This window comes from Octodon degus, unplaced genomic scaffold, assembly GCF_000260255.1.
Source record: "Octodon degus isolate 3935 unplaced genomic scaffold, OctDeg1.0 scaffold00171, whole genome shotgun sequence".
In the NCBI taxonomy this organism is placed as follows: Eukaryota; Metazoa; Chordata; class Mammalia; order Rodentia; family Octodontidae; genus Octodon; species Octodon degus.
Genome location: NW_004524747.1, coordinates 1,070,465 through 1,093,296, shown reverse-complemented (window position 1 = coordinate 1,093,296; position 22,832 = coordinate 1,070,465). Strand labels below are relative to the sequence as shown.

The 22,832-nt window shown below is 36.5% G+C and overlaps 1 pseudogene; it reads right to left on the bottom strand.

Annotated features, from left to right (window-relative positions):
- Positions 1-15,968: 15,968 nt before the first annotated feature.
- LOC101590276 lies at positions 15,969-17,904 on the bottom strand (annotated as a pseudogene).
- Positions 17,905-22,832: the final 4,928 nt, after the last annotated feature.

Here is a 22,832-nt window from a genome sequence, read left to right as displayed (position 1 = left end):
TTAGATGCAAAAGTTACATTTTTTTACGTAGGTCTTGCTTTATCTTGGTGTTAACCATGTAGCAGAAAAGTACAAACATGAAGTATAAAACATAAAGCCATATTAATATGCTGAGTTGTAAATGGCTTCAGTCAACAATTTCTAACATTTACAGTCCTATGGATAGCACACTTTTATTATGATCCACTGGACTCTATTGTATTATTTTGCTGAATTCATTCACCTACAATATTTGACTGACAATGGAACACTCATGTCTTACAAAACTAAACAAAGAAGGGTCATATAAATGAAAGATCATTTTGTAGTGAAAATAATATGTATATATCTGTTTATACAAATTAGGTTACACATATGGCTACTTTCTCTTAATTCAATAAGAAGATTTGTATTAATAGTGTTTAGACAAGACATCTTGTCTGCATTTTGTGCTATGAATAACTACTATTAAGAAAATCACATGCAATGTATAAATTATTTTAACTGTCCTATTGAACTACTTTGAATTTGTCTCATTGCTATTTATTTCTCAATAAAATTAATTAAAAACTAAAATATATGTCTTTATTTGATATCAGAGTACTCCTCTTGAATATGCAAAACAAAAATACATGGTTCGTTGTTATAATAATTTTGCTCCTCAATATTTATTGAATGTCTGTAACAAGAGCCAGGAATGTATCTCAGCAGCACAGTCCCTGCCTGGAAAGCACAAGACCCCAAGTTCAATTCCTTGCACACACACAAAAATACCAATATTATACTTTGCAAAGTATATATGCCTATAATACCAAATCCATGGTTTCTGATGATGTTCTTTCAGGAAATTGATGCATGGATTGTAGAGGAACTAGACATCAAGTAATTTGCTATTGAACTAAATTATATCATGTGAAGAGTCTATGGTTGAACTTCTGAAAATTTTATGAAATTCATAATACTCATCGTTCAACTTCTTAGTTTGATTAAATATTCTTTTCTTTTATAATTTTTGTATGACTTGCTATTTTTCTAGTGATGTGATAGCAAAATATGTAGATCATGTACTTTGGTACCAAAAAATGCTGGATCCAAATTATGACTCTAATGTTACAAGCTAAATGGCTTTTGGTAATATAGTAATCTCTGCAAATTTCTATCCCTTTTGTTTTATTCACCATTAAATGAGAATATGGTATTATATCATTTTGACAAACTGTTTTGATGGTATAATACAAGATGCCCAATGTTGTGTGAAAAATGTTAAATATTAATATAGCATTTTCTCTGTGTGACTCATTTTTAATATTTTTTCTTAATTTTGTTTCTTATAATCTTTTCTTAGTAGTACACATTTGAGGGACAGGATCTAATTGTACACACTTTTGGGAGACGTAGCAACAGGCACACAATTCATTTTATGTTTTTAATCTCCTTTACCTTGCCTCCCTCTCTCCGTTTTTTGATACACTTCTCTTTTGAGAAAGATCCCTTTCCCTACTTTTTATTCTGTAGCTTTTTCTCTTTATTTGTGCACTGAGTTCCTCACATAAAGAAAATATGGAATATTTAATTTTGGGTGTCTGCATGGTCTCAAGATTTATCTATTCTTCAAATTAGGCAAGTTTATCTTGCTTTGTGCCAGTGTATTGCTCCATTGTGTATAAATACTGCGTTTGTCTTTATTCATTCATTTCTGGATGAATGTATGTGTCTGTTATGGTTTGTGTCTAGTTGTCCCCCCAAAGCCTCATGCAGTCATGGGGTGTGGACTTCTAGAGTTTGTGTTAACTCATGATCCACTGGGATTATGTGTGATCCAAGGCTGGGATTATGGGTTTTAGTACTGCTGGGATTACCCATAGGTGGGTAAATACTGGGAAGTACCCATAGATGTGAGTACTTCCCCTACCCTGGGGCAGGTAATTTGCATTACAATGTAAGGAGGGAAGAGAAGCTAGCTGCTTGAGCTGCTGCTACCCCTCCCTTTTGCTCTTGCTCTTTGCTGCTGCCTTGAAAAGTTGCTTTCTGTTTTGTGCTGCTTTGCCTTGGACCCAGCTGAGTATGGACTGAAACCTCCAGTAACTGTGAGCTAAATAAACCTTTCCTTCCTTCATTTTGAGTGTTGGGTATTTGTCCCAGCAACGAGAGAAGAGTAACTAAGACAGTGTCATATTGACCTTTGACTTTTATGACTAGTGTTGCTATAAACATTGCTATGCTTGTGTCACTGTAATATGATGGCATTAACACTTTAGGGTACATGACTTAGATGCAGTTAGATACAATATCACTATACTATTATGAATGTATAACTTCACAAAATATAAAGTGAGATTATTTCTCATTTCCAGCATGTCAAATGTTTCATTGTACTTTTTGGCTGTCAATAACTTTACTAAATAACGTACCTCAAACTCAATGCCTTGCCAAAAGTACACAGTTTTTAGTCTTTGTATTTTTGATTGTTCTATAGTGTATTTTAAGATGCTATGTACAACATTAGAATTGTTACTCTGGGTCCCTGAGGGATTAATCCATTTTTTTTTTTTGCATGCTACAGTAGCTAGTCCCCTTACATTGCTAAAGTATAATTCATGCTAGGGTTATCAAAATTATTCTTTTTATTTAGACATTTATGATGAGACTTCCAATTACAACTGCTTTCACTGTGCCTTATAACACTAAATTTATATCGTGGTTTAATTTTTTTTTTGCCTCAAAATGCATTTAGAATTCTATTTCTGATTTAGTTAGTTTAAAATGGGCAAAAAACTAACGACTTCATATTTCCCAGGCAGGTGCTGTGCTCATGACCTCTATCCAAAGCCCTGATTTACTTTTGACCCATCTCTTGATCATGACTGTTCAGTTTGAGTTTAATGCATTTATGGATTTTATAATTGTACTCCTTTACTGATTACTAGTTTCACTAAATGGTCAATAGAAAAGATGTTTGACATAATTTAAGTCATCTAAAATTTCTAACACTTTATATTTGGATATACACATAAAGCTAGACAATGTTCCATTCATGCTTGATAAAGCTATTTTTTTTTTTTTGCTGTGGAATGGAATGTTCTGTATATATTCACTAGGTTCTTTTTTCCTACTAATTATATGGATATCTAATATTTTCATAATTTATGTGTAGATTGTCAATTAAATTTCAAAAATAGTGTGCTGAAATCCCCAATATGAATGCATTATTGTTTTTCTTCCATTTTGTTAAAATTTGATTTATTCTGTTCTGATATTTGTTTTTATTTGAAGTTCAAATGCTGTGTGACTCTATAGTTACAAATCATTATCTTGTTGATGATTCAATTCATTTATTATGCTGAAATATTTATGCTAAAGTCAATTTTCTCTATTATAAGAAAATTCCTACACAATAAATTTGTTACCTCATTCATGGAATATATTTTCCATTAATCCACTATCTCTTTCTTTTCTCCACAATTTTATTGAGAAACAAAGAGCAATGAGACAGTTTCAAATCAAATTGGTAGGACAGTTTTCATTATTAACACATTGCATACATTCTTCCTAGTGGTTAATTACTGTACAAGATGCGGACATGATATCCTATTTACAAACACCATTAGAACAAATACCTCTATTCATTAAGAGAATGTAACTATATATCGATCCTAACCACTTTAAATACACAGACAAAAAATGGACATATATCTGTATCCCCTTTTTGTTAAGTTCCGTTCTTTGAATATTATAAGTGTGTAAACATAGCAAAATATTCTAAAAGAGTTCCATAGCCCATAATAGTATTCGGTCATTTGCTTGATTGACAATGTCAGAAATTTTTGACCTGAGTCCCCTACAGCTCAACATAACAGCTTGGCTTTACTTCTTATATTTGGTTTTTATACTTTTCTGCTGGACGATTAAGACAAAGGTAAAGCAGGACCTATGCAACAAGAGTTGTAGCTTTTGGGTCTGATAAGGTCAGTGAAATCCCCTCAGGATTTATCCTGAGATCCTATACCTCAGATTGTAGAACTTTTGTCAGTGTCAGGCATGTGGAAGAGTCATGGCCATTGCTTTGCCAATGTGCTCTCTGTGAAAGCTTGAGAGAATATTTTCTTTGAATATGATTTACCTTAGGCACACTCTGCATCATCAATCACTTTTCTCTTTGGCCCCATAATCTCCTTGATCAGAAAATTTGGAACAGTACTTAGTTATGAAACGTTACAATACAAGTTCTCATATGTCCTGAGTCTTAATTGACCTTGGAAGGCTAGGGCTAAAATGTTGGCTTTCCTTGCAGCTCTCCTTTTTCTCTAATTTGGTCTGCAAACTTAGGTTGTTAACCATCCAGAAGACAAGCTTATTGTTATTACCATACAACTTAGGCTGCTAAACTTAACCTCACTATCTGTCTGAATATGAAACATCTTAGGCATAGCATGGAACAGGTATTTCTCATCAAGTATTGATATGTTGAACTTGAAGTCCCTGCAGAATATGATAAAAAACATTTAAAATTAGAATATATTTTAAAAATAGGCATAAGGAGTTATATACTTCTTATATTTACACATGAGTCCAAAAATCTCACCATATACAACCTTGAAGCAGGACAGTCCCACAATATTCCTTTTCCTGTGTCATGCTTTCATTCACCACCCCCTTCATTTGAACAGCCATCTACCTGAGAGACAGCATAGCAGCAATAGGAATGTCATGAGAAGCAGCCTGTATTCAGAAGACCAGAATGATGGGCACTTCAAACATGAATGTACTATTAGAGATTACCATCTGCAGTGCAATTGCTTAGTTTACAGGTATCAGTATATATAGTCAGGGTGAGAATTTACCGAATTAACTGCTACTTTCAAAAATCTTCCCTATATTCTCAGGATCATTGCCTTGCCCACCTTGTACATATAAATGTATGGTTTCACATTGTCATATTTCCTAGCTCTTCTCCTTTCCCTCTCGTGATTAGTTAGTCATCGAGATCCTCCTTTCCTTTTGCTTGTATTATACATTTCTATTTGTATTTCTTCTTTTGAGTTCTTATGCTAAGTAGACTATACAGTATTTACACATGTGGGTCTGGTTTATTTCACTTATAAGTATATGTTGAAGTGGAATCAACTTCAATATAAAGACTTCAAGTTTAACATTCTTACTTGCTGAATAATACTACATTATGTAAAATATCTCATCTTTTTCAACCTTTCCTAAGATGATGGGCATCTTGTTTGTTTCCAATATTTGGCTATCACAAATTGTGCTGCTAGAATCATAGGCACACATATATCCAAATGATATGATGTTTTCAGATCCTCCGGGAAAATTCCCAGTAGAGGAATAGCTCGTTGAACTGGGATTTCCAGTCCAACTTTTCTAAGGAGTCTCCACACTAATTTCCATAATGGTTACACAAGTCTACATTTGAACTGGCAGTGGAGAAGGGTTTCTTTTTCCCCACAGCCTCTCCAACATAGTTGTTGGGTGATTTCTTTATGATAGCCATTCTTTCTGGGGCGAGATGATATCTCAATGTTGTTTTAATATGCATTTCATGGATGGCTAGTGATGTGGGACATTTTTTCATATATTTATTCGCTTTTTTACTTTGGTCCTCTGAGAAGCATGTGTTCATCTCAGATGCCCATTTCTGGATTGAGTATTTAAATTTTGGTGCCCTCGTGTTTTTTAGTTCTTTATAAATTCTAGAGAGCAGACTTTTGTCTGAGTACTTATTTGTCATGATTTTTTCCAAATTTGTGGGTTGCTTTTTCACTTTATTGGTAATTTCTTTTGATGTGAAAAAGCTTCTCAGTAAGAGCAGGTCCCAGTTATTAATTCTTTCAACAGTTTCCCTTGCGATTTGATTTCTGTTCATGAAGTCTTTGCCCACCTCTATGTCTTCAAGAGTTCCTCCTACTTTATCTTCCAGGAGATTTAGTTAATCTGCTTTAATGTTTAGATTTTTCATCCATTTTGACTTTAGTTTATTGCATGGTGATAGACGTGGTCAAGCTTTAGTTTTTGGCATTTAGAGAGTCAGTTTTCCAGCACCATTTTTTAAAGAGGTTATCTTTCTTCCAGTGAGTATGTTTGACACCTTTGTCAAAGATAAGGTGGCTGAGTGTGTTTGAAGGGCCTTCAGTGTCTTCTAATCTATTCCATTGATCCTCAGGTCTATTTTATTGCCAGTACCATGCTGATTTTATCACGGTAGCCTTGTAGTATAATTTCAAGTCAGGAATTGTAATGCCTCCTGCCTTGTCTTTATTGCCCAGGATTACCTTTGCTAGTCTAGGCCTTTTCTGGTTCCAGATAAATTTTAGGAATGATTTCCCAACCTCTGCGAATTATGTTAGTGTTGGTCTGATAGGGATTGCATTAAATCTCTATGGGAATTATGGGAGAATGGCAAACTTCACAATGTATTTTCTTCCTATCCAGGAGCATGCAATATCTTTCACTTTTCTGAAATCCTCTATGTTCTCTTTTTTCAGAATACTGTAATTTTCCTTGATAAGATCTTTGAGTTCTTTACTTAAATTAATTCCAAAGTATTTTATTTTCCTCGGTGCTATTCCAAAAGTTGTTGTTTCTATAATTTCCCTCTCACTGTTTTTGTTGTCTGTGGAGAAGAATGCTATTGACTTTTGGGTATTGATTGTATAACCTGCTATGCTACTGAATTTCTGTATTAATTCTATTAGCTTCTCTGTGGAGTTTTTTGGGTCTTCCAAGTAAAGTATTATGTCGTCTGAAAATAAAGTTAATTTAACTTCTTCTTTACATATTCTTATTCCTTTTTTTTTCTTTCTCTTGTCTAATGACTGTAGCTAATGATTCCAGAACTATATTGAATAGGAGTGGTGATAGAGAACATCCTTGTCTTGTACAGGATCTAAGAGTAAAAGATTTCACTTTTTTTCCCCATTGAGAATTTTGTTAGCCATTAGGTCTTCATAAATGGCTTGTACCAGATTGAAGTAGAGGCCATCTATTCAAATTTTCTGTAGGACTTTGAACATAAATGAGTATCGGACTTTGTGAAAAACCTATTTTTGCATCAATGGAGATGATCATGTGGTTTTTAGTTTTCGCTCTATTGATGTAGTGTATTACATTTATAGGTTTTTGAATATTGAACCATCCTTATGTCCCTGGGATGAATCCTAACTCGTCATTTTGTATGATCTACTTGATGATTTGCTATATTCTATTTGCTAGGATTTTATTGAGGGTTTTGGCATCTATGTTCATGAGTGAGATCGACCTGCAGTTCTCTTTCTTAGTTGTGTCTTTCCCTGGTTTTGGTATCAGTATAATACTTGCCTCCAGGAATGATTTTGGGAGGATTGCTTCCTGTTCAATTTCATGGAAGATTTTGAGGAGTATAGGGATTACATTTTCTGTAAATTTCTTATAGATTGCAGCTGTGAATCCATTCGGACCTGGACATATATTTGCCTGTAGGTTTTTAATTACATCTCATATTTAATTGGCTGGTATTGGGCTATTGAGAGTGGTTATATCTTGTTGATTCAGTTGTGGTAATTTGTACCTTTCCAAGAATCTGTCCATTTCTTCTGTGTCTTCTGTAAGAGTAAAGATTCTCAAAGTAGCTACTGATAAACTTCTGAATTTCCACTTTATCTGTGGTTATTACACCCTTTTCATTCCTTATTGTTTGTATTTGAATTTTTTCTTTCCTCCTTTGATGAGGTTAGCTAGGGGCTCATCAATTTTATTTAATCTTTTAAGGAATCAGCTTTTTTCTTTTTTAATTCTTTGAATTGGTTTCTTCATCTCAACTGAATTATTTTCTGCTCTAATCTTTATGATTTCTTCCAATCTTTGGGGTCTGGATTTAGTTTGCTCTTCATTTTCTAGTTGATGAATGTGCAGCATTAGGGTATTTGTTTTTTCTCATTCTGTTTTCCTAATGTGTTTTTAACAGCTATGAATCTCCCTCTGAGAACTGCTTTCTTTGTATCCCATAAATTACAATAAATTGTACCTGAATTTTCTTTGAATTGTGATATTGTTGAATTTCTTGTTTAATTTCTTCTGTGACACATTGGTTGCTGAGTAGGGTGTCTTTTAATTTCTTGTATTTAAGGGTTTTTTTCTGCTTTTTTTGTCATTTATTTCCAGTTTCATTGCACTGTGGTCAGATAATTTGCATGAGATAATTTCTATTCTTACATATATTTAAGCATGACCTATGGATCAGTATGTGGTCTATTTCAGAAAATGACCCATGTGTAGCTGAGAAAAATGTATATTCAGCTATGTTTGGGTGGAACACTCTGTCAATGTCCACCAAGTCCATTTGTTTTAAGCTCTGGTTCAGTTCTGTTATTTGTTTGCTAAATTTTTTTCTGCTTGACCTGTCTTTTGGGGATAAGGGCGTGTTAATGTCTCCTGTTAAAACTGTGGTATTGGATATTAGATGTTTCATGTCCATTAAGATTTGCTTTATACAGTTGGGTGCTCCTGTGTTTGGTGCATACATATTTATGAGTGTTACATCTTCCTCTTGAACTTTTCCCCTAGCTGGTATATAGTGACCTTCTTTATTTCACTTGATCATTGTTGGTTTAAAGTTGAGACTGAGAATAGGATTGCTACCCCTCCTTTTTTCTGAGGTGCTGAGGCATGTAGTATTTTGTTCTATCCTTTGACTTTCAGCCTATGAATGTCTTACTGATTTAAAGGTTTTTCTTGTATACACCATATTTTTGGATTTTGTTTCCTAATCCGCTGTGACAGTCTATTTCTCTTAATTGGTGAATTGAGTCCATTTTCATTGATGGTAAGAATTGAGATGTATTAACTTACAATTGACATGCTATTTACCTGTTGTCGTTTACTCCTTTTTCTCCTGTGTTTAAGTGCTTTCCCTATTTAGTTGGCTGCTTTTGATCTCATTCATGGAGTTCTGATCATTTTGGTCTCTCCCTAGAACATCTTTCTGTAGCCTGTGTCTGGTTGGCTTTGTTATCATGAAATTCTTTAGCTGTTCTTTTTCTTGAAAGTATTTCACATCTCCATAAAACATGAAAGAGTGTTTTTCAGGGTATAGTAGTCTGGGCTGGAATTTGTTTTCATAGAGGACTTGAAGTACTCTGCTCCATGCTCTTCTTGTCTTCATGGTTTGTGAAGAGATGTTGGATGTAATTTTGGTGCATTTTCCTTTGAATGTGATCTGCTTCTTTTTTCTAGCAGGGTTCAGTATATTATTCTTGAGCTGAATTTCTTGTATGTTGACTAATATATATGTCTCAGTGTGTTTTTCATTGGGTTGAGATTACATGGCCTTCTGTATGCTTCTGTTACCTGAATGTCAGATTGTTTCCTCATATTTGTGAAGTTTTCTGCTATTACTTCTGCCCATATTTTTTTAATGTCATTTGTATTGACTCCCTCTTTCTCATTGATGCCTATTAGTCTCACATTGTTCATCTTTGCATCATCCTGCAGGTGATGGAATATTCTTTTCTGCATCCTAGTTGTTTTTAAGACATCCTTTCTTACCTTTTCACTAGCTGCTGCAGCGTCTTCAAAATCTGAAACTATGTCTTCACTTTCACTTAAACAGTTTTGCAACCTTGTGATTGAAACTTTAATTTCCTCTATATCTCTTTGATTCTACTTCATGTGACCTAATTCTTTCCTGTATTGCTTATTCAAGGAATCCCTCATTTTTCGAATGTCCTCTATTTTTTTTTATCATTGTCTTCTTTAGAAGCAGTTATAAATTCTTTTACTGCAGTGTTTTTTTCAGATTGGGTTTCTTCCCTATTTTTCTATAGTTGCTTCTTCACTTCAGTTCTATGAATTCTGAGAATTACTTTTTTATTTCAGAAAAGAATTCCACTCTGAGTTCCTCTATAACTTTCTTCTGTTGCTTATTTACTATTGACGCTATTAATTTGAACATTTGAGCTGAGCTAGTAGAAAAGGATTCCACTTTGAGTTCCTCTGTGACTTTCTGCTGTTACTTATTTACAATCGAATCTACTAATTCATATTTGTGAGTCTAGCTATTGTCCTCTGCACTTGTTCTTGGTTGGCATTGGGTTTCCTCCGTATGTTTCTGCATTTGCTTCTTTACTGCAGATGTTATTAATTCAGAGATTTCTTTTTTTATTTCCAATCTGAGTTCCTCTATATCTTTCTGCATCTGTTTCCTTATTTCAGAAGCTTTTGATTCATTGCTTTCAGCTGTGTGATACCCAATTTGTTCTGTGTTAGTGTCCTCTGCACTTGTTATGGGTAGGCTTGGTTTCTGAGATTGCATTTTGCTCCTTCTCATTGTCATTTTGTGTAGCACTGTCTTCTGACCTTTGTTATAGATTTTGTTGCAGTTATAAGCTTAGCACCTACTGAAGTTCAGGTTCAGATCAACAAAGTTTGGGTTTATCCAGCTGTGTCTGGCTTGGATCTGGTTTCTGCACTCAGCTCCTTCCTGCTACTGCCTTTGGGGTTAACCTTTTGTGCCCCTGTGACAAGATGTTCTGCTCCTGGACTGGCTGGGTGGTTCTATCCCGTACCCTCTCTGCCAGGATTGCAGCTGCAGGTTTTCACCCCAGGCCTGTATGCCAGGCCTGAACTGAGTCTGGAAGGGACAAGGTGGTGTAGGGGGGAGAGGCAGCACTCCCACACACTCCCTGAGCCTGGGCTATGACTAGGTCTGGGGGTTCCTGGAATGCAGCAGAAATTCCTCCTCGGTGGGTGGGCTAGGGGAAGTGCTGCAGAGTGTTGGGAGGCGTCCTAAGGGGGTGGAAAAGGGTCTCACCCACACTGTGTCTGGGCTGGGATCAGTAGGTCCCAGGGTCACAGGGTAGTGGGAAGCTCTCCCACACACTCACCGGGCCTGGGCTAGGACTGGTTCTCTCCACTTTTTCTTTTTTAAAATTTATTTTCACTTTATTTTGAAGAATAAAAACAAAGCAAGAACCCCAATGAAAAAGACAGAAATAGGGTAACATACAGCAATGCATATTTTACAGATTTCCAAAAGATAAATATCTTGTTTATAATGGTTCGTATGTTATCTATTTTTAACATTAAATATTTTGCTCAGATTAAAATATATAGTTATGTAAGACTGGACATATGATTGAATGTCACTGCTTGCTTTCAAGAAACCTCACATTTTTTCTTGTCTTTATTCTTCTTAACTTTTTAACATTTATTTTGAAGAGAGTATAGTAATAATTGATGCAACACTAGAAAATTTAAACATTTAGACGATCAAGATGACAGGGATTCCAGCATGGCTTTTGTATTACATATTGCTGTCCTTGATGCAGTTGCTTAGATGCAGATATCAGCATACAGAGTCAGTCAAGGTGAAAATTCTACACATTAATGGTTATTTTAAAAAATCTGTTGGAAGTTATTAGAACAAACACCTCAACCATCTTGTGTACATAATTTCATGATTTCCCTCTACATTTTTTCGTACTTTTTCTCCTTTCTCTACTCTTCGTTGTTTAATACTTCTTTTTTTCTTTCTTGTCAGAAACAGCTTTTAAACTAAGGCCCTTGTGTTTGCTGGGCAAGTGCTTATTCTACTGAGCTACCTCCTCAGCCCCTCGTTGTTTAACCTTTTATCATCTGTTTTCTTTTTACTGTGTGTTATACCTTTCAGGTTTTATTTCTTATTTCAGGTCCTTACCCTAGTGAGACAATATGATATTTACAAATGTGGGTCTGATTTATTTCACTTATGAATATAGCCTCTAGTTGTATCCACTTACACATGAAGGCTTTGAGTTTTTCTTTTTTTATAGCTGAGTGGTACTCCATCATGTAAAAATACCACATTTTTTCATCCATTCCTCATGTGATCGGCACTTTGGTTACTTCCAAGATTTGCCTATGACAAATCATGCTGCTATAAAAATGGGTGCACGTGTATAACGTGGTTTGATATTTTTAGTTCTTTGGGAAAATTCCCAGAAGGGGAACAGCTTGATTCAAAGGGAATTCCAATCCTAGTTTGTGGAGGAGTGTCCACACTGATTTCCATAGTGCTTGAACCAGTCTATGTTCCCACCAGCAGTGAAGTGTTCCTTTTTCCACAGAGCTTATCCAGCATTTGATATTAGCTTATTTCTTTATGATAGCCATTTTTTCTGGGGTGATATGGTATCTCAGTGTATTCATTTGCATTTCATGAATGGCCAATGATGTGGAGCATTTTTTCAGGTATTTATTTGTCTCTTGTATTGCTTTCTCTGAGAAGTGTGTATTCATCTCAGATGCCCAATTTTGGATTGGGTGTTTAAGTTTATGAACCTTGATTTATTTTAGTTCTTTAGGTACTCTATATAGAATATTTTTCTCTGAGTGACTATAGGTTAAAATTTTTTCCACATATGTGGGTTATCTTTTTCTTCTTTGGGTAATTTATTGTGATATGCAGAAACTTCTCAATAAGAGGAGGTGCCAGGTGTTGATTCTTTCAAATATTTCTTTGCATACGATTTTTCTTAATGAAATGTTTGCCTACACGCATGTCTTCAACATTTGCACCTAACTTCACTTCCAAGAGATTTAGTGTTTCTGTTTTAATGTTTAGATCTTTAATCCGTTTTGACTTTAGATTAGTGCGTGGTGATAGACCTGGGTCTAGTTTTAGTTTTCTGCATGGAGACAGTTTTTCCAGCACCATTTGTTAAATAGGCTATTTTTCTTCCAATGAGCATTTTTGGCCCCTTTGTAAAAGAGAACGTGGCTGAGTATCTTTGTGTTGTATCTGCTTCTTCTAATCTGTTCCACTGATCCTTGTATTTGTTTCCTGCCAGTACCATGTTGATTTTATCATTATAGCTTTGTAGTACAGTGTCAAGTCAGGGATTGTAATGCCTCCTTCCTTTCTTTTTTGCCCTAGATTTTCTTTGGTATTCTAGGTATTTTCTGGTTCCAAATAAATTTTGGGAATATTTTCTCTAAATCCATGATGTATGTTAGTGGTATTTTGATAGGGATTGCATTAAATCTGTGTAACAATTTGGGGACTATGGCTATTTTCACAATGTTGGTTCTTCCTTTCCAGGAGCAAGGAATATCTTTCCATTTTCTGAAATCCTCTTTATCCCTTTTTTTCTGATGTCTAGTATTTTCACTGTAATACCTTTTACTTCCTTGGTTATTATTATTCTAATAATTCCTTGGTGTTTCATTTTCTTGGATGCTATTGTGAAGTTATTGTTTCTCTAATTTCGCTCTCAGTGTGTTTTCTATCTGTGTAGAAGAATGCTATTGATTTTTTGGTTATTCACTTTGTAACCTTCTATGCTCCTGAATTTATCAATTCTAGGAGCTTCTTGGTAGAGTTTTTTGGATCTTCCAAGTAGAGTATCCTGTAGTCTGAAAATGCTTATAGTTTAACTTCTTCTTTACATACTTCTATTCCTTTTATTTCTTTCTCTGATCTAATTAAACTAGCTAATGATTCTAGAACTATATTGAAGAGGAATGGTGTCAGAATACATCCCTTCTTGTACCCAATTTGAGAGTAAAATATTTCATTTTTCCCCATGGATAATTTTGTTGGCTGTTGGATTGTTACACATGTCCATCTATTCCAATTATTTGTAGGACTTTGATCATAAATGAGTGCTAAACTTTGTCAAAAGCATTTTCTGCATCAAATGAGATGATCATGTGGTTTTTGTTTTGGCTGCATTGATTTAGGTTATTACATTTATAAGTTTGCATACGTTGAAAGATCCCTGTATCCCTGGGATTCATCTTACCTGGTCATGATATATAATCTTCTTGATCATTTGCTGAATTCTATTAGTTAGGATTTTATTGAGGATTTTAAGTGTCTATGTTCATGAGGGAGATTGGGCCGTGCTTTGTTTTTCTGGCTGAATCTTTCTGTTTTTGGTAAAAGTATAACACTGGCTTGTACGAATGATGTTCGGAATATTACTTCTTTTTCAACTTCATTGAAGATTTTGAGGCTGATTGGGATTAAATTTTCTTTAAATTTCCTTTAGAATTCAGCTGTGAATCTATCTGGACAATGGATTTTCTTTGTCAGTGTTTTTTTTTTTAAATTACATTTTCAATTTTGTTTGATGATACTGATTTTTTCAGTTTTTATTTATTTATTTATTTATATTTATTTATTTATTTACATTAATTTTATTGAGGAACAGATAGCAGTGAGACAGTTTCAAAACCAATCAATAGGACATTTTCAGTAATTAATACATTGCATATTGTTGTCTTTGTAGTAGTTATTCATAGTACACAATGCAGATATGATATCCTGTCCAAACACTATTAGTACAAATATTTCTTCTCATTGCAGAGTGTTTATATGTTCTTGAGTTTTGGTAATTTATACCTATCTAGGAATCTGTCCTTTTCTTTTCTTTTTTGTTCAGGATCTCTACACAGCTCAGACTCCTGATGATCCTCCTTATTTCTGTCTCCCTTTTGTTAGGATTGCAGGCATGTATCACCACACCCAGATTAGTTTGTTTTTTGTCTTTGATTCTGTGAAAGTAAAGATTTTCAAAGTAGCTATTGATGATTTGCAGAATTTTCACAGGGCTTGTAGTAATTTCACACTTTTCATTCTTTATTGCTTGCATTTAAGTTTTTTTCTTTGCTCTTTTTGATAAGATTAGCTAGGATTTTATAAATTTTATATTATCTTTCAAAGAATCAGCTTTTTAATTCTTTATTTTTGTTATAAATGTTGTAATCAGTTCTTCCTGTTACAAGCCATCAGGATGAGCTAATGGAATGTATGGCCATGGCTTGCTGTGTGCAACACTGAGCTTGTAAACACCATTATAAAAACATACATCTGTCACCATAAAAACTGCTTCAATGTACTGCTTCCATGGCTGACAATAGGTATAAAAAATTACAAATATTTACACCCTTGTGACACTACAGTAATGAACTCAGGTTCCAAGGAGAACCCTGCCCACTACTGGGACAGGCCAGAGGGTGGCAGAGTGCAGTGGGCTGGGTGCTGGTCCCACTGCCCTAGGTTCCAGAAACAGAGGCAGAGAAGAAACATAAATAAAACTTTGGTCCAAAATTTGAAGGTAAAGGAAACACTGAAACATCATGCACTGTGGAACTATATAAGGCAACTGCAGGTGGAGGAAAGAGGGAACCAGCCCAGGCCCTTCAAGGAAACCTGGATCCTTTTCTTAGGTTTCTGGAGACAGAGCCTCACCAGTTCTGGAGACCGGATCCTGCCTGTGAGTTCATTAAATACAAGGAATAAAATACAAGCACAGTATATAAAATAATACAAGAAGCTTGGATTACATTCATACCATTGTATCATCTTGCTACAAAAAGTTACTTAAAACTATTGCATATAAATGAAAAAATATTAGAATATTTATTTGGCTAACTGGGTATTGCTAGGCACAGCATCTGCACCCAGAGTATGATACACAGATTACAACAAGGACTCCACATCTGAGGCAGCAAGTCAGTGCCCTCCAGGCCTGGCCAGGAAAAGAGCGGCACCTAGGCTGTGCTGAATCACTTGATTCATCACTTGATTAAGGGGATGGAGGGATTGACTCCCATACTTCTGGGCACATGATCACATGGGAGGGAGAGGCAGGGAGGCTGCTTGGTGGCTGCCAGGCAAGAACTCGGTCCAGCCCTACCTCCCCTGTGGATGGTGTGTCATTGGGGCAGGCAGGGTAAGGCATGTTAGAGCAATCTGTGGTCTGGGTGCCTTCCCACTTCCTGCCTAGGCTAGACAGTGGCAAGACCCCTTCTGCAGCTCCTGGGTGCCTGAGCTGTCATGGTACCCTAAGGTCAGCAGGGTGAACTAGATTTATATTTTTTTTAAAACAGGTGAACATTTCTCTTTAAAAAAGTAAAATCTCTGGTCCATTAAGGTCACTTCAACTGCTTTTTAAAGTGGCTTTTTCTTTTTTGGAATGACAGAAGTTGGCATTAGGGCTCTTGGCCATAGGCCAACCCTAGATGGTGGACTTGGAGAAGGACACCTGAAGATGATGGCTCTTGCCCAGGTCCTGTTTGTGCAAATCAATGAGTGCCTGCACAGCCTCCTGGTCTCAGCTCATCTGGATCAGCACCATCTTGTAGTCTTCTGGAAGAACTCGAAGCCCTTCACCACACCCCCCTTGTTGGAGAAGAGGCTTTGAGCTCTTCCTCTCATATCCAGGGTGGGATGTTGGAGAGGTGCAGTGTTGCAGAGGATGGGAAGATGTTCTGGAAGTTCTTGGAGCCAAGCTTCTTGAAGCAGTGAAGGGGCAAGTTGCCAGAGTCCTTGGTGAGGCCCTTCTGGCCCTTCATTAGCAATTGCACAATGTGATGCAAACTGGACAATGTGATGCGAATTGGCTTCCCATTCAGCTTTTGCCCATTCAGGTGGTACATGGCCAGCTGTGCCTGGCTGCCATCCACCATCTGCATCAGTGCATTCTCCTTCTTGTTGTGCAAGATTTTCACCCTGCTGCACAACACCATAGACTCCAAAAAGAATAAAGAGGTTTTTGGGTATGATTCTTCAGCAGGACAGAGTTCCCAGCACGTGCCAGCCCTAGGATGCCAGTGTGACCTGCTGCAGCCGCTGCTGCATCTGCTGAGGGAATGACCAGGGGCTCCAGTGCTCCATGCACACTGGGTACAGACAAACCTGTGGCTTGAGGAATGGAAAAAGTGGGAGGGAAACCAGCTCCTGCAAACGGAAAGACTGAGATTATACCAGGTGCCCCAAAGGCTGCAGCCATGGATTGGTTCATCGAGGGCTGCTTGTCACCAGAGGGCAGGTCTGGGATTGTATAGTCATGTAGTCATGTCCCTCTTTCTTTCTTTCTTTCTTTCTTTCTTTCTTTCTTTCTTTCTTTCTTTCTTTCTTTCTTTCTTCTTTCTTTTCTTTTTTTTTGTATTTTTTAGGCAAGGGTCTACGGGTGTTCAATGTCTCACTACTAGATCAGATTCATAGTGATCCGCCTGTTTACAGCCTTCCAAGAGCTGGGATTACAGGTCCACACCACCACTCCCAGTCTCAGTTGATATCTCAGTGTACCCCAGGGACGGGGCCGGCACAGCAGTCCCCTGGCTCCTGAGCCTGCTTGTGCTTTAATCCGTTGAACTATGTGGCCAGCCCAGTCATGTCGCTTGTCATTGTTGTACTTGACATTGAGGCTGGTGAGCTTGGAGAAGTCAACTCGCAGTGTGTAGCAGATATTGTAGATATTCCGCCCATCCAAAGACAACTTGGCATGCTGAGTGCTCACAGGCATACTGTATCAGTTCCTGAAACTGGCTGTTCTTTGTGAAGGTGGTAATCTTCAGGACTGTGCCAAACATGGAAAACATCTGGTACAACGCATCCAGGGTCATGGGGTAAAAAGTGTTTTCCACAATGATCCTGAGCACTGGGCTCTGCCCAGCCATGGCCAGGTTTCCCAACCAGACAGAGTTCACAGCCTGCAGTGCTGCCTGTGACCGTGCCTGGTTTGGGGAGCTATAGGTCTTGAGCTCTTTGTAGCTGGAGAACTGGATATAGATAGGCTGGCCACACAATACAGGTGTCACTGAGGTATAGTAGTTCATCATGGTGTTCGCTGCCTCCACCTTGTTCATCTCAGTGAAAGCCTGGTTCTTCGCCTTCAGCATCAGGAGATTGATGACCTTTCCGAAGGGCAGCACCAGGGAGATCAACTCACATTCTGTGACATTACCAGGAAGCTTTCAGATGTGGATCACTCTGGAGGGAAAGCCAGCACTCCTGTTGACACCTTTGAACTTCTTGCTGTCCTTTCCCTTTCCTGCATAGGCAGAGTTGCTGCTATGATAAAGGGCCCATTGGCAACACATGTAGAGAAGATCTCCCCAGATCTCTGCTTTATGCCAACTGCTATGTCTGTCTGGGACAATGCCATTCATGGCACATAGAGCAGACCCGCAGGAGAAGGAGTGGAGGTGCCAGAATCAACATTTTGATTCTTTAATTTTTTTGTATTGTTTTATTTGTCACAACTGCATTAATTTCTGCTCCAATCTTTATGATTTCATGCTGTATTTGGAATTTGGGCTTGCTTTGTTCTTGTTTTTCTAGAAGCTCAATGTGCAGCATTAGGTATTTATTTGTTCTCATTCTATTTTCCTAATGTGTGAGTTCACTGTTAAAAATTTCCCTCTAAGAACTGCTTTAATTGCATCCCACATATTTCAGTAACTTGTGCTTGAAATTTTGTTGGATTGTAGATGTTATTTAAATCCTTATTTGATTTCATCTCTAACTCTTTGGTTGCTGATTAGGGTGTTATTTAACTTTCATATTGTATGTTTTTTTGTGGTTTCTTTTGTCATTAATTTCCAGTTTCACTGCACTGTGGTCAGATAATATTCATGGCAAAATTTCTGTTTTCTTGCATAGGTTTAAGCATGACCTATGGAGTAGTATGTGGTCAATTTTAGAGAACATTCCATGTACAGCTGAAAAGAATGTGTATTCCATTCTTATTGGGTGGAACACTCTGTATATATCCGCTAAGTTCATTTGTTCAAAGGTCTGGTTCAATTCTGCTACCTCTATTCTAATTTTTTGTCTGTTGTTCCTATCTTTTTGAGATAAGGTGGTGGTAAGGGCCTCTGTTAAGATTGTGCTTTAGAATATTAGATTTTTCATACCCATTAAAATTTTTCTTACATAGTTGGGTACTCCCACATTTGATAAATACATATTTATGACTGTTATCTCTTCCTCTTTTTTCCCTCTAACCTGTATATAGTGGCTTTTTAATTTCATTTAATCACTCTTGGTTTGAAGTTCAGATAGGATTGCTATACCTGCTTTTTTCTGAGGTCCTTGGGCATGTAGTATTGTTTTCAATCCTTTGCCCTTCAGCACATAAACTTCTTTATGAGTTAAATGTCTTTCTTTTATGTAGTGTTTTGTTTCATTTTGTTTCTTAATCCACTCTGCCAGTTTATTTCATTTAATTGATTTGAGTCAATTTACATTGATATTTATAACTGATATATATTGACTTATTTTTATCCTATTATTTTCCTGCTGTTGGTTACCTACTTTTCTCTTGTGTTTAACTGTTTGTCTTTTTTTTTGTTCCTTCCATTCTCATTCTTGGAGTTGTAGTCATTTTGATGCCTTTCTAGAATAACTTTTAGTTCTCTGTGTAGGGTTGGCTTGTTCATCATTAATTTCTTTAGTTGTTCTTTGTTGTGGAAATGTTTCACTTCTCCATTAAACTTGAAAGAGAGTTTTCCCAGGTATATCAGTCTGGGTTGCAGTTTGGTTTTTTGTATTACTTGAAATACTTTGCTCCATGTTCTTCTTGACTTGATGGTTTGTGAAGAGAAATCTGCCGTTATTCTGATGGGTTTTCATTTAAATGTGATCAGCTTCTTTTCTCTCACAGCTTTCAGTATATTGTTCTTGTGCTGAATATCTGGGATATTGATTATTATATGCCTGGATGTTTTTAATTGGGTTGATTAAAGAAATTTGGAGTTCTATATGCTTCAGTTACTTCAATGTCAAATTGTATCCCCATATTTGGGACGTTTTCTGCTATTACTTCTGCCCATATTCTTTTTAATATCATTTGTGTTGACTCTTTATATGTCATTGATGCCTATTAGTGTTATGTTGTTCATATTTGCATCATCTTGCAGCTGTTGAATTATTATTTCATGGATCTTATTTGCTTACAAGAGACCTTTCCTTTCATTTTCACTACCTGCAACAGTCTTCAAGGTCTGAAAGTCTATCTTCACTTTCATGCAAAGAGTTTTGCCAACTTTAATTGAGTTTTTCATCTCTTGAATATATTTTTGAATTTGTTTCATGCAGTCTGTTTCTTTTATATATTGTTCATTCAAGGTTTCCCTAATTTTTTATTCTCCTGTATTTTTTTATCAATGTCTTCATTGGAAAGGTTTATTAATTCTTTCATTATGGTTATTATTTTTTTTTACTTGTGAGATTACTTCCTATCTGATTTCCTTTGTAACCTTCTGCAGTTGTTTCTTTATTTCAGATACTATTTTTTCAAAGATGTCAGATGTGTGACTTCCAAATTATTCTATCCTAGTGTATCCTGCATTTGTTACCTTGGGTTTGGGACCTGTAAATGTATTTTGCTCCTTCTACTTTATATTTCAGATGGAACCATTTCTTGTGATTTCTCTCATACTTTTTGTGAAAGTTTGACAGTGGTTAGCTGTATCATTTTGATTGGAGGCTCTGTGTAGTTTGCTCTTTTTTTATACTATAGGAAAGGGTCTACAGGTAGGCACTTTAATCTGCTGAGCTATTTGGTTGGCCCTGTAGGTATATCTCTTGTGTCAGAGATCCTTATTTTGTGCATGTTTCAAGATTTTGCCCTCTTTTTTTTTTTGGCAAAGCTTGGGATTGAACTGAGACCCTTGAGCTTGACAGGCAAGTGCTATTTCAACTGAGCTATCTCCTGAGCCCCATTGCCTTCTTGATTGAAAGTGCAATATTGGTTTTTATTTTCAGTGTCCTCTGTCCTTCAGTGTAAGGCTTTGGTTAGGTTATTACCCAAGCACCTACTGATATTATTACCCAAGAAAGAGCATGTAGTTAAGGCAGATATAGTTTTTTTTATTTACAGTAATATAGTTAGCAACACTGATAGTCAGTAGTGAGATTTAACAATTGACATCTTTTGTAGCCAATGGGTTTGTATTTTATACTTTAAGAACACACATTATGGCTCTATAGCTAAGCAGATGTTAATTTGGGAATTTTTATTTAAATTGGTTCCCCTAATTTCAGTGTGGTTAACTTCCCTTCAAGTTTCTGGAGTATTTCACACAAACTAATTCACCTTAGTTACCTGTTTCAATCTCTGTCTTGAGAGGATGCTGTCTTGGATCTGAGCCTAGGTCTGTGCCCCACTGAGCCTAACAGTATTCCTCAAATCATTGGGTTAATATGAACCAAAGTTGAACTTGACCAGCTGAGCCTGGCTTAGGTCTGGCTGATGTGCTCAGCTTTTTCCTGCTGTGGCCCATGCTAGTGAACCCGTTGTGCCCCACTGGCTAGATGTTCTGCTCCTGGTTTGGATTACGGGGTCTAATACCTAGCCACTCTGCAGGGAGTCACACCACAGGATCCCAAACCAAGGGTCTCTGCTGAAGTTCTGCTCTGACTGGTCCCAAACTGGACCTTTCTGCTGTGGAGTTCTGCTCTTGCTGGTTCCAAAATGAACTGGCCTCTCTGCTCACTCTTCCACTTTCATCCTATAAGTATCCCTAAACATCACATGAATTACTTATGATCAATTATTTTTAGAAACTCTTTTCTACTCAGCTACCCTATAACTTTTGACTGGCCAATTCAATCAACTTATAGTTAATGTTATTAATGATAAACTAAGAACTTTCTATTACCATCTCCCTTGTTTTTGTATTGTTTTATAGTTTTTTGTTATCTTTTAAAATAACTTTATAGCTTTTTTATTTTAGGGAAACATCTACATTGTGTATAGGGTCTCACTACTAGATCAGACTTGTAGTGATTCACCTGTTTACAGACTCCCAAGAGCTGGGATTACAGATGTGTGCCACCATGCCCAGTCTCAATCACTGTCTCAGTGTGCCCTGGGGGGTGGAGCTGGCATGGTAGGCCCAGGGTTCAAAGCCCCCGCCCCTCCGCCCCTCTGCCTATTTGCAAGTGCTTTAATTCTCTGAACTATTTGGTGGGCCCTTAATCTTATAGTATTAAAGTACTCTGAAAATGATTAGATACTGACCTTTACCAGTGAGTTTTATGTCTTATGTGTTTTTTGTGTTGTTTCTTAAAATCATTACACATTAACTTGAAAAACTCACTTTAGCACTTCTTATGAGTCAGGTATAATTGTGATGATCACTCTCCATTATTTGGGGAGCAAATGTCTTTCTTTCCCCTTCCCTTATGGAAAAACTTTCTTCTGGGTACAATATTGTTGATAGGTAAGATTTTTCTTTTAACCTTTTAAATGTGATAACTAGTCCCTGTTGGTCTGTAAGTCATCTGATGGAAAACCTGATAATAGCCTTATGGAGTTTCTCTTGTAATGATGAATGTCTTTTCTTCTTTTTGCTTTAAAGATTATATTTTGAGGGATTGGGTCGTAGTACTATGGTATAGCACTTGTGCAGCATGCTTGAGACTCTGGGTTCCATCCTTAGCATGGGAAAAATATTGTAGAAGGATTGAGATATATCATGTACAGGCATAAATTTCCTATTATAAATGTGATCATGGTGTATATCTAAAATGTTTCAATAATCAGAATTGATTAAAATAAAATTTAGAAAAGGTTATATTTTTCTTTGTGTCATTGACCAACTTGCTATACAGTTTACTGTTGAAAATGGCAGACTTAAACTTTGCAGTTCCACTAATACCTGGATTTCTTTGTTTTGAGAGTTGTGAAAAATCTTTACAAAAAAGCACTTGGCCCATTAATATGGTTATAAATTAAGTTGTACACATTAATCATTTCTTATCACTGGGATAAAGTATCCAACATCTGAAACTAAAAGAAAGAGGTATACCTGGGCTCAGAATTTCAGCATGCTCAATCTATATTTAGCTGACTCCAAGCCAGAAAGAACATGGAGGAGGTACATAGTAGAGAAGAGATGCTCAAAATATTTTGGCGAGAAAGCAGAGAGTAGGGAACAGCCAGGAATCAGAATGTTTTCCTCTAAATTATACCAATATGCTCACTCCACAAAGCCCACAACTGAAATCTCATGAGACTGAGAGTCATTCTAAATCTAAAACATAGCTGCAAGTCATAAGCCTATAAAATGCATTGAAGTAAACTATGTTT